Source organism: Chiloscyllium punctatum, chromosome 1 (assembly GCF_047496795.1).
Source record: "Chiloscyllium punctatum isolate Juve2018m chromosome 1, sChiPun1.3, whole genome shotgun sequence".
Classification (NCBI taxonomy): Eukaryota; Metazoa; Chordata; class Chondrichthyes; order Orectolobiformes; family Hemiscylliidae; genus Chiloscyllium; species Chiloscyllium punctatum.
Window position 1 is genome coordinate 160,391,749 of NC_092739.1, and position 13,039 is coordinate 160,404,787.

The following is a 13,039-nucleotide window of genomic DNA, read 5'->3' on the forward strand; positions in this document are numbered from 1 at the left end:
AATGCTGATGAAGAAGACAATGATTGCACTGATGCTCATGAGGATGACGATGATAATAATGACGAGGATGACAATATTAATGAAGTTGGAGATAACATTGTTAATGGTGAGGATGATGTTGAAGATTATGAGGATGCTGTTCATAATGACAATGATAGCAATGTCTGCGATAAGAATGATATTAATGAAGATGAGGGTGATGATATAATGATGATGTGGATGATGTTGATTCTGATGAGGATGACAATTTTAATGATAATGAGGATGATGATGTTATTAATGATGCAGATAAAATTGTTGATGATGAGGAGGATTATTATTTTGATGATGACAAAGATGAAGTTGATGAAGAAAAGGATGGTGATGTTGATGATTGTGAGGATGATGATATTAACAATGATTAGGATTTTAGCGAGTTTTGAGAAGATTTGTAGCTCAGATTGAGGTTTTGGATGTAGGTTTGCTTGCTGAGCTGAAAGGTTCATTTCCAGACATTTCATTACCTTACTAGGTAACATCTTCAGTGGATTTCATGCAAAGCAATACTGAAAATTCCTGCTTACTCTTTATATGTTTGGGTTTCTTTGGGTTGGTGATGTCATTTCCCATTGTGATGTTATTTCCTGTGATGAAGTCACTTCCGGTTCCTTTTCTCAGGGGGTGGTAGATGGGTTCTAACTCGATGTGTTTGTTGATAGAGTTCTGGTTGGAATGCCATGCTTCTAGGAATTCTTGTGTGTGTCTTTATTTGGCTTGTCCTAGGATGGTTATACTGTCCCAGTCGAAGTGGTATCCTTCCTCATCTGTATGTGAGGATACTAGTGAGAGAGGGTCATGTCTATTTGTGGCTAGTTGGTGTTCATGTATTCTGGTGGCTAGTTTTCTGCCTGTTGTCCAATGTAGTGTTTGTTACAGTCCTTGCACGGTATTTTGTAAATTATGTTCGTTTTGCTCATTGTCTGTATAGGGTCTTTCAAGTTCATTAGCTGCTGTTTTAGTGTATTGGTGGGTTACCATGATGCCGAGGGGTCTAAGTGGTCTGGCAGTCATTTCCGAGGTGTCTTTGATGTAGGGGAGAGTGACTAGGGTTTCTGGATGTGTTTTGTCTGCTTGTTTGGGTTTGTTGCTGAGAAATTGGTGGACTGTGTTCATTGGGTAAAAACAATGACTGCAGATGCTGAAAATCAAATACTGGATTAGTGGTGCTGGAAGAGCACAGCAGTTCAGGCAGCATCCAACGAGCAGCGAAATCAACGTTTCGGGCCTGAAGGGCTTTTGCCCGAAACGTTGATTTCACTGCTCGTTGGATGCTGCCTGAACTGCTGTGCTCTTCCAGCACCACTAATCCTGTGTTCATTGGGTGCCCATTCTTTTTGAATACACGATATAGGTGATTTTCCTCTGCTCTGTGTAGTTCCTCTGTGCTGCAGTGTGTGGTGGCTCATTGGAATAATGTTCTGATGCAGCTTCGTTTGTGGGTGTTGGGATGATTGCTTCTGTAGTTTTGATGTTAACATCATCATCCTTGTCATTATGAATATCAACATAATCGACATTCTCATCATCCTCACCTTCACTAACATCATAATCTTTGTCATCATTAATGTTATCATCCTAATTAACATTAACTTCACCATCATCATCATCAAGATCATCTTAATCATTTTGGATGTAGGTTTGCTCACTGAGCTGAAAGGTTCATTTCCAGACATTTTGTTACCTTACTAGGTAACATCTTCCTGAGAATGAGGGTGTGACAACACAGATGATGATGTTAATAAAAACAAAAAAAATTATATCAGTACTGATGAGGGTGGTGATGTTAATGATGAGAAGGTGAAGTTGATGATGGAGGTGCCTACGTTCATGATGACAAGGATGAAGTTGAGGTTGATGATGATGAGGGTAATAGTGCTGACAATTATAAAGATGAAGGGTGGAAGGTATAGGGGAGATGTCAGGGGTGGGTTCTTTACCCAGAGAGTGGTGGGGGCATGGAATGCGCTGGCTGAGGGAGTGGTAGAGTCAGATTCATTGGCGACCTTTAAGCGGCATTTGGATAGGTACATGGATGGGTGCTTAATCTAGGATAGAAGTTCGGCACAACATCGTGGGCCGAAGGGCCTGTTCTGTGCTGTATTGTTCTATGTTCTATCTTCTATAATGCTGATGGAGATATTGCTGTTGATCATAATCAGATTAACAATGACCAGGATGATGATGTTAATGATGACAAAAACAATGATTTAAAAAAAAAACAAAGTTGATGATGTTGATCACAACATGAATGATTTTGAAGGTGATGAGAATAATAGTGTTGAAGATGATCAAGATGACTTTTAATGATGGATAAGTTGATGATATTAATGGGGATGAGGATGATGATGTTAATCATGATAAGATGATGATGTTGATGATGAAGATGATTTTGTTGTTGATGAAATGCATAATAATGTTAATAAATATGATGTTGAGGCTGATGAGGATGATAATGCTACTAATGTGGGTGAGGATGATGAAATGAGGATATTGATGAAGACAATAATGATTTTACTGATGATCATGATGATGATGAGGATGACAATATTAATGATGACAAGGATGATTATATTGATAAGGAGGTCTTTGATGAAGTTGAAGATAATGAGGCAGTGCTCATAACAGTGGTGACAATGGAAATGATGACAAAAATGAGGATTTTGTTGATGAGAATTGTGCTAATGAAGATGAGGATGATGATGTTAATGATATCAAGGATGATGATGATGTTAATAATGATGACAATGGTGATGAGGATGAAAATGATATTAAAGATGATGTTGGACATGTTAATATTGATGCTAATGTTGATGAGAATTATAATAACAATGATGTTGATGAGGAAGACAGTGTTGATAATGTTAGTGATGATGACGATGAGGATGTACATAATAGCAAGGATTATGATGATGAGAAGAATATTTATTTTAATAATGATGATGATGATGATAATGACTGTGTTAATGATGACAAGTTTATGATGTTAGTGAAGACTAGGATGATGATGTTAATGCTGTGAGGATGAAAATGTTGCTGATGACGACAATTTACGATAATGATGATGATTATATTCATGACCACAAGCATGTTGATGTTAATAATGATGATAATGAAAATGAGGATGATAATGTTGATTGCTAGGACGTTGATGATGAGATGATGGTGTTGAAGATGATGGGGATGCCGATGTTAATGATGATGAGGATGAAGAAGTTAATAAAGATGAGGATAATGATTGTTGATGACGAGGATGATGTTGATGTTTCTGAGGAAGTTGTTCATAATTATGATGACAATGTATACGATGGTGAGGATGATGGTGTAGATGATGATGAGGCTGATATTGATGATGAGGATGATATTAACAGTGATGAGGATGGTGTTGATTGATGCTGATAATGATAGATATTTTGATTTTGATGATGATGAGAAGGAGGATGATGGTTTGAGCAACGATGAGAATTGTAATGTTGGTGATTTTGTTTCTTATTCATTCACAGGAAGAGGGTATCGCTGGTTAGGGCAGCTTTCATTGCTCATCCCTAATTGCCCTGAGGTTAATTAAGAGTCAACCAGATTGTGCAGGTAAGGATGGCAGTTTCTTTCTCTCAAGGACATTAGTGAACCAGATGGATTTTTGCAACAATCGATACAGGATCATCATTCGACTCTTAATTCCAGATATTTATTGAATTCAAATTCCACCATCTGCCAAGATGGGATTTGAACCCAGGCCACCAGAACATTACTTGGGTCTCTGGATTAACAGTGAGGCAATAACACCACTAGGCCATCACCTCCCTGTCAATGACAATAAGACTGATGGTAGTAAAGAGGAGAATGGTGATGTCAAAGAAGAAGATGATGATACTGATCATAATGAGGATGATTATATTAATGTTGGGAAGGGTGATGTTAATGTTGACAAGAATGACGATGTTGATAATAGTGAAGTCACAAAGATGATGTTCATGAGGGTAAGACCATAAGAAATAACAACAGCACAAGGCTATTCAGCCCCTTGAGCCTTCATCAGGATCATGGCTGATCTGGTGTTCCCTAAATCCACTTTCCTGCTAATTCTCTGTTATCCTTGATTCCCCAATTGATCAAGAATCTATCTATCGCAGCCTTAAATATATACCAGGACTCTGCCCCCACATCTGTCTGTGGCAAGGAGTTCCAAAGACGCACAACCCTCTGAGAGAATGAAATCCTCCTCATCTCAATCTAAAATTGGTGCCCCTTTATTCTGAGGCTATGCCACCTGGTCCTAGACTCTTCCATGAGGTGTTCATTGGGTGCCCATTCTAAATCAGGTAATCAAAACTATTCAGAGTAATGCAGATATGGTCACACCAGCAACTTGTACCCCACTCTTATTCTCCAAAATCCTTAAAAGAAGGGCCAACATTCCATTAACCTTCCTTATTAACTGCTGTACCTGTGTGTTAACTCTGTGTTTTGACCCAAGTATTACTTTGGTGCAGTTATTTGCAGTTTTTCTCTATGTGAATAACATTCTGTTCATTTGTACTCCATTCTAAAACGAACCACTTCATATTTTTCCACATTATGATGATGAGGTTGATGGTATTGATGATGAAGATTATGATGCTGTTGCTAAGATGAGGATTATGATGTTGATGTTGATGACAATGATCTTGAAGCCAATGAGAATGATGATTTTAATCATGACAAGGAGGATGATGTTAATAATGCTCATTATGATGATTTGAATGATCTCAATGATGAGATTGTTAATGATGATGAGGATGATGCTGTTAATGATGGCTATGGTGACAAAATTGATGATATTAGTGATGACATGGATGATGATGTAAATAAAGATGATGATATCAATGATTACAAGGATGATGATGTTGATAATGGTGAAGATGATGATGTTAATGATGGTTAGGGTGATGATGCTGATGATGATGATGCCTGTGATGATACTAATGACATGTTGATGAAGGCAATGATAATCATGTTGATGATGATGAGGATGATAACAATGATGCTGTTTAAAGATGCTGTAGATGATGATGATGATATAGCTGATGATCCTGATGAAGATCTTATGTCCGAAACATCAACTCTCCTGCTCCTGGAATGCTGCCTGACCTGCTGTGTTTTTCCAGCACCACAGTCTCGATATAGATGATAACATTGATGATGATGAGGAGGATATTGTTGATGACAGTGATGCTGTTGTTGATAACGTAGATGATAATGTAAATGATGATGACAATGCTGATGTTAATGACAATGTTATAGATGAAGATGGTAATATAGACGATGACAATGATGATAATGATGACAAGACTGATGATGATGCTTGCAGTATTTGAAACAGGTAGTGTCCAGTCTCTGTGCTCTGGTCATTCAAATTAACATTAGGTAGACTTATGTTTGGACTCATTTTTACATAACTTGGTCATAATGTTCGGCTATCTGCAATGTCTGCCAAATAAGGTCTTCACAGATGTTTACTCGGGGCATTGTTGATCATGATGTTGATGATAACACATTTAAAGAAAAACATCAAAGTAGTGTCACGACCCGAGATCATTTTATTAATAGACCGGTCAGATCCCAAACTGAAATCTGGCTTGTTAGATTTTATTTCATCTTTTGCTGAGTTGGTACATGAATGGAACATAAATATGCAATGCTGAAGCTTCATTTAACAACAAGAGAGAAGACTAAGGCACAAAAAATGAATATATAATAAAAAAAACACACATGTTTAAGGATTTTGAAGCACTTGTTAAGATAAAATCCAATAATTGCAAGAGAAAGAGAATTTCTTTCTCTTAGGCATTTTTTGGAGTTAATTTAACCATGGCTTCCATTTCCCCATCTTGAGAATCTGTTAACTTCCTCCCGGACATCTTGAGCTTAGACTTTCTTAGCTTCAAGAACCCTCCTCAGGGCTGCAGCCACATACTTCTGACTGAAACTTTTACACTAAACTCACACAAAGAAAATCTATTTCTTAACAATCCTGCACTACCTCCTTTTCTTGGGAGCAATTGTTTTTCACATCAGCTTCAACCAAGTCTTTTGCAAACTAGAATGCATTTTTTCGAGTTGTGAGTGTTTCCCCTATGCTCTCCAAAAAATTTGAAAATTTCTGATTTGAAAGTTTTACATGGTACACTGTCTATTGAAAAGTAAACCCCTTTGTACACAATGAAAACCCATATGCCACTAGTCAAAAACTCAAAAATCTTAACATAAATTATTTTAGAGTTTGTATAAATCATGCACCTTACACCAAGTCTTTTCAGAAGAAGAGTGAAAATATATATGTAAGAAAAAAAATATGTGAAAATATGAAAATATATGTAATATTCCTCATCAAAAATAATCTGAACAGTATTCCTATGCCACACTAACAGGGGTAACATGTTGCAATAAAACATACAACAGTTACAGAAGTTAAAAGATGGCACAACAATCAGCGTTCTTCAAATAGGGTGGCACGGTGGCTGAGTGGTTAGCACTGCTGCCTCACTGCACCAGGGTTCCAGGTAAGATTCCAGCCTCGGGCGACTGTTTGTGTGGAGTTTGCACATTCTCCCCGTGTCTGTGTGGGTTTCCTCCGGGTGCCTCGGTTTCCTCCCACAGTCCAAACGATGTGCAGGTCAGGTGGATTAGCCATGCTAAATTGCCCGTAGTGTTAGGTACATTAATCAGAGGGAAATGCGTCTGGGTGGGTTGCTCTTCGGAGGGTCGGTGTGGACTAGTTGGGCCAAAGGGCCTGTTTCTACATTGTAGGGAATCTAATCTAATCTAGTCTAGTCTAAATGTGCTCTCGATAAAGTTTCCACGATGACATTTCGTTTTTCTGGCACGTGAATGATTTTTAAATTTTATGGTTGGGGAGGTAAGTTCCATTCAAGTTATCATAGGTCACTTGTCCTGAATTTTCTTTTTCTAAGAAAATTAAATGATTGCGTTCCATAGAACTCTTTGCTCCAAATTGTTGGTGATGTAAATCCCAAACTGATGTCGAGCCATCACAAGACTTAACGTCTCTTTTTCCAGTGCAGACTATGTTTGCTGACAGGCAGTCAGTTCCTTTGAAAAATACCTGACAGCTTGTTCAATTCCCAACTCATCATTTTACAGTAAAAATAACCCCTGCACCAATGTTTCTGGCATCAACAGTCAAGTTTCAATGGTTTCACATAATTCACCATGTCTAAAATGGACGAGGCTGTCAGCACAGCTTTCAGGATTTCAATGGCACTTGGATACTTTTGTGTCCATTGAAATTTTCTGTCTTTCTTTAACAAATTCGTTAAAGGTACACTGACAGCACTGAATCTTGGAACAAACTTTGGAGGAAATCCACTCATGTCAATATATCACAATGTTTCGCATTTTGTCCACAGCAGAGGATAATGAAACATAGCTCATATTTTCGCATCTCCAGGTACTTCATGGCCTTGTCCCACAGGATGGCCCAAGTAAGTCACCTTTGCTTGGACAAAGTCTCTCTCATCTAACGTTATAACCAAATTGGGTTTTCAGCTCAATCATGTGGCATAAGTGTTGTCCTGAGGTTTCATTAAATACAACTAAGTAATTAATGCAGTTTAAAAATGTGTTGCTGGAAAAGCGTGGCAGGTCAGGCAGCATCAAAGGAGAAGGAGAATCGACGTTTCGGGCATAAGCCGAAACGTTGATTCTCCTTCTCCTTTGATACTGCCTGACCTGCTGCGCTTTTCCAGAAACACAGTTTTAAGCTCTGATCCCCAGCATCTGCAGTCCTCACTTTCTGCTAATTAATGCAGTTACATAGTCCATTTACTGGTTAGTCGTTGAAATGCTGTTAGTGCAGCTTTTGTTCTAAATGTATGACTTTGCTTTGATAAAGTATATCCGGAGTTGTAAAACCTGATACTTCTTTGGCCGTATTAGTCAATGAACTGGCAAACAGACCAGGGGCTTGATCTGGTACTTTCATTTCAAAAGGCTAGAAAGTATTTTTTACACTGTATCTAACCCCATGCTCATCCTCTTCTGAGAGGGTTTCATGGGACAGTGTTGAGGAAGCTTTACTTTCGGTTTCAAAGAGTAGAGGGAGCTTTGCTTTCACTTTAAAAGAGCAGAGAGTATTTTCACGTGATATCTAACCCCGTGCTGGTCCTATCCTGGGAGTGTTTGATGCGGACAGTGTAGAGGAGCTTTACTTTCAGTTTAAAAGAACAGAGGGGTGATTTGCATACAGTTTAGTTTAGTTTGGAAGAGTGGAAGAATCTTTACACTGTATCGAACCCTGAGCTGTCCCTGTCCTGGACAGAGACAAAGGAGATTTATGTAAAATATACATTCACTTTAGAAGTGCAGATGGAACTTCATATTTAACCCTGCACTGTACCTGTTCCAGGAGTGTTTGATGGGGACAGTAGCGAAGGACTTTTACATTCAGTATAAAAGAGTAGAGAAAGCTTTACTCTGTATCTGATGTTGTGCTGTAGCTGTCCTGGAAGCACTTGATGGGACAGTGCAGAGTGAACTTTAATCTGAATCTAACCCGTGTCATCCCTTTCCTGGACACAGGGACAGTGTAGAGAGAGCTTTACTCTGAATCTCACCCTGCTCTTGGAGTGTTTGATGGAGACAGTTTAGAGACAATTTTACATAGTGCCTAACTCATTGCTGTATACCTCCTGGGATTGTAAATAAATGCAAATAGCCTTATCTGCTATCCTTAAACTGCCCTGATTAAACGACGTAGTTCAAACCTCTATTAAAATATTGTTAAAGGAAGTTGATCAGAATGGGTTTATTTATTCCAGCACTAATATTACAGTCAGTAATTTTAAAGAATGTATATGATTGAGAAATGCAATTTTGAAGATGCACTGACTGAGAAAAATAATGAAGAAATCCTGGGCTTTTGCATTTCTATTATATCTGGTAAAATTGCATCTATTGCTTCCCCTGGGAGCAGAAAGCAAGAAGAAGCAAGAGCGAAAAAAGAAAGGTGAAGAAGAGGTAAAAATACAAAAAGAAGAGCAGCAAATGAAGAAAAATATTAGGTATTGGAAGGAGGAGGCAGGGAAGCACTGTCCCAGTCAAATTGTGCTGTGATGTGATGCATTGATAAAGATTTGCCTGGTTTTGTTTCTCTAGTGAAACGTTGGCCACGAGTTTTTAAAATTCACGCTGAGTTTTACAGACCTAACCCCTAAACTATCTGAGCTGAGATGGTTGACTTTGTAGATGAATGAATTTCCATTACGTCATTTGAAACTGGAATATTGATATAAGTTATTCTGTTGAAAGAAAGACAAATATCTAAAGCTATTAATCTCCACTTTACCTTGTAGAAACTGGACTTATTGTTTATTTGAAGAAAATTTGGAACGATTGTTTTGATGGGCTTGATGACTTCCTATAACACTGTGAACTCGAAGGCAGTTTGCGTGGAATTTGTAAGATGTGTGACAAGGAAATGGATGTACTCCTTTTATTTTGCAACTATTGCAAATATTTTGACAGGACAGTTTGTTTTTGGTTTTGTTGCCAGGAATACTATCTGTGAGCAGGACATTGCTTCTTGTCCTTTTGGTGTTTTTATTCTGCAACCGTCCTGTGTAAGGGAATTCATAGGAAATTAATTTCAAGCAACTGGGGAAAAAGAAATCAATCTGTAATCTAAAACACTTCAAATGCATGAGAAATTTGTTTAATTTCCAAAGTAGGGAGATTGAATTATGAAACATCAGGGACATTTAATTTCATTCAATTGACTATTCTTCAATGCTTCAGATACATAAAAAGAATTCAATTTACAGATATATGCATTATAATTCAAAGCTTTTTTTTGGCTGCTGCAATGTTCCTGAGCCCTTATCCATGTCTTAGCTACTTCTAGACTTCACTTTTCAAACACTCTCCTGACTGACCTATTTTGTACTCTTTGTAAATTTGACCTCATTATGTTGTCCACATCCCAAATGCTGCCAAGTCCCATTCACCCATCACCCCTGTGCTCACTGCTCTATATTGACTACTGGCTGTGCACCAAACTAATATTAAAATATTCATTTTTGGTCCTCTTCTGCTTATCTTTGTAATCTCCTCCCAGCCCATAACAATCAGAGTTCTGCACTTCACTTCTCTTGTATAAATCCCACTTTAATTGCTCCATGATTGATGGCCAGGCCTACGTCTGTCATAGCACTAAACTCTGGAGTTCCAACTCCTATTTTCCCACCTCCAAGTCATTGTTACATGAACAGCCGGCTCCATGTATTGATTCTTGAGGTACCCTACTGGCCACTGGCTGCTAACATGGGAATAATCTCTTTATTCCTGGTCTGATTTCTACCTGTTGGCCAATCTTTAATCAGTGCCACTTTGTGACCTTCTATTCCATTTTGCCAAGCAACCCCTGCAAAAATACTTTATTAAAAGTATTCTGCAAATCCATGTCTACAAGACTTCCTTTTATCAATTCTGTCAGAAATATCCTCAATGGGCGGCACGGTGCCACAGTGGTTAGCACTGCTGCCTCACAGCGCCATAGACCTGGGTTCAATTCCCGACTCAGGCGACTGACTGTGTGGAGTTTGCACGTTCTCCCTGTGTCTGCGTGGGTTTCTTCTGGGTGCTCCGGTTTCCTCCCACAGTCCAAAGATGTGCAGGTCAGGTGAATTGGCCATGCTAAATTGCCCGTAGTGTTAGGTAAAGGGGTAAATGTAGGGGAATGGGTGGGTTGCGGGTCGGTGTGGACTTGTTGGGCCGAAGAGCCTGTTTCCACACTGTAAGTAATCTCATCTAAACCGTAACTCCAAAAGGTTTGTCCAACACAACTGCACATTCATGACTCCATTACCCAATCAGGTCATTATTAAGTGTCTACTTATTATGTGTTTTACAATATACTCTAGTTCTTCCTACAACCACTGTAAGTCTAGTAGTCTGTACTTAGCTGTTGTCTTTCTCTAGCATCTTATCAACTTTCATTCCCATATATTCTCCAACACGACATTCTTTCTCCTTCAGTGACGTCCTGGAGTTGGGATGATTAACCTCCAACAACCACAATTACCTTCCTTTGTGCTTGGTATGACTTCAATCAGCAGTCAGTTTTTTCCTCCCAATTGACTCGAGTTTTCCTCAAACTTTGCTTCCTGCCAACTGATGTCAAGGGGAGTCTCTCCCCTTCTGCCTAGAGTCTATACTCTGTGCCCACGTTTGGAGCAGGGGTTTAATGGGGCCAGGAACTGAGAGGACCTGGCAGAAACTAAACTGCACATCAGTGAGAAGATTATTGTTCAAAAAGTATCTCTCGAAAGTACTGTTGACAATCCCTTCCAACACTTTGCTGCAAGTTTAGAGTAGACTGATAGATTTGTGACTGGTCACCGTTGATTTGTCCTTCTTTTTGCAAGAGAACATCATTGGGTGGTTTTTCCTATTGCTATACTGGAATAACTTTGTGAGGGATGTGGCTAATTCTTGAGCACAAATCTTCACTGTTATAACAGAATGTTGTCAGGGAGCATAGAAAGAAGCTGAGATGGATTGTCCCCTCAACACTTCTTGCTGAAGGTGGATTCAAAGGCCTTTCCTTTTGCACTGATGTGCTGAATTCCATTGTCATGGAAGCTTCCACTTGTTCATTGTTTATTTGTCCACTCCCATTCACAGTTGAATGTAGCAGGACTGAAGAGCTGAATTTGAGTCAAATTGGTATCAAACTTGACTTGATAACACTGTTGTGAAGTGCTTAGTAAAGTTTTATCATTTTAAAGTTGCTATATAATATAATAGAGATGTTGCTGTTGTCATTTTTGATACTCTTTTGCTGCATTTTAAAAAAGATCAGCCATGGGATGTGGGTATCACTGGCTGGGCCATCCCTATTTACCATTGAGAAGGTGATGGTTGCTGCCTTTTTGAACCGCTGCAATCATTTAGTGTAGGGGGTGGTACAGTGGCTCAGTGGTTAGCACTGCTGCCTCACAGCACAAAGGATCCAGGTTCGACTCTGGCCTTGGGCAACTGGCTGTGTGGAGTTTGCACATTCTCCTAGTGTCTGCGTGGGTTTCCTTCCACAGTCCAAAGATGTGCAGCTTAGGTGGATTGGCCGTGGGAAATTGCCTATAGAGTTTGGGGATGTGTAGGCTGGGAGCATTGGCCATGGAAGTTCAGGGTTGTGGGGATTGGGTAGGGTGGGTGGTATGCTCCTCAGAGGGTCATTGCAAACTTGATGGGATGAATGGTTTGCTAGGTGAAAGTGAGGACTGCAGATGCTGGAGGTTAGAGTGTGGTGCTGGTAAAGCGCAGCAGGTCAGTTAGTATCCGAGGAGCAGGAAAATCGACATTTCAAACAACAGCCCTTCATCAGGAATGAGGCTGGGAGCCTCAGGGGTGGAACGATAAATGGGAGGGGGCTGGGGCTCGGGAGAAGGTAGCTGAGAGAGCAAGAGGTGGATAGAGGTGGGGGTAAAGGTGATAGGTCGGAGGGGAGGTTTGCTCCCACACTGCAGAGGTTCTATGATACAATGATAGGTACATGCATAAATATGTTAGGAAAGGAGTCCCATGGCTTGACCTGGTGTTACTGAAGAAACAACGATATATTTCAATGTCAGGATGGTGAGCGGCTTGGAGGGGAACTTGCAGGGGATGGAGTTGCTATGTATCTGCTGCCCTTGTCCTTCTAGATGGAAGTGGTTAAGGGTTTGGAAGGTGCTGTCTGAGGATCTTTGGTGAATTTCTGCAGTGTATCTTGTAGATAGTACACGCTGCTGTTACTGATGGAGGGAGTGGATTCTTGCAGATGTGTTGCCAATCAAGCGGGCTAATTTGTCCTTGATGGTGACAAACTTCTTGAGTGTTGTTGGGGCTGCACCCATCCAGGCAAGTGGGGAGTATTCCATTACACTCCTGACTTGTGCCTTGTAGATGGTGGACAGGCTTTGGAGAATTAGGAGATGTTACTGCTGATGTGTTGCACCTTATTAAC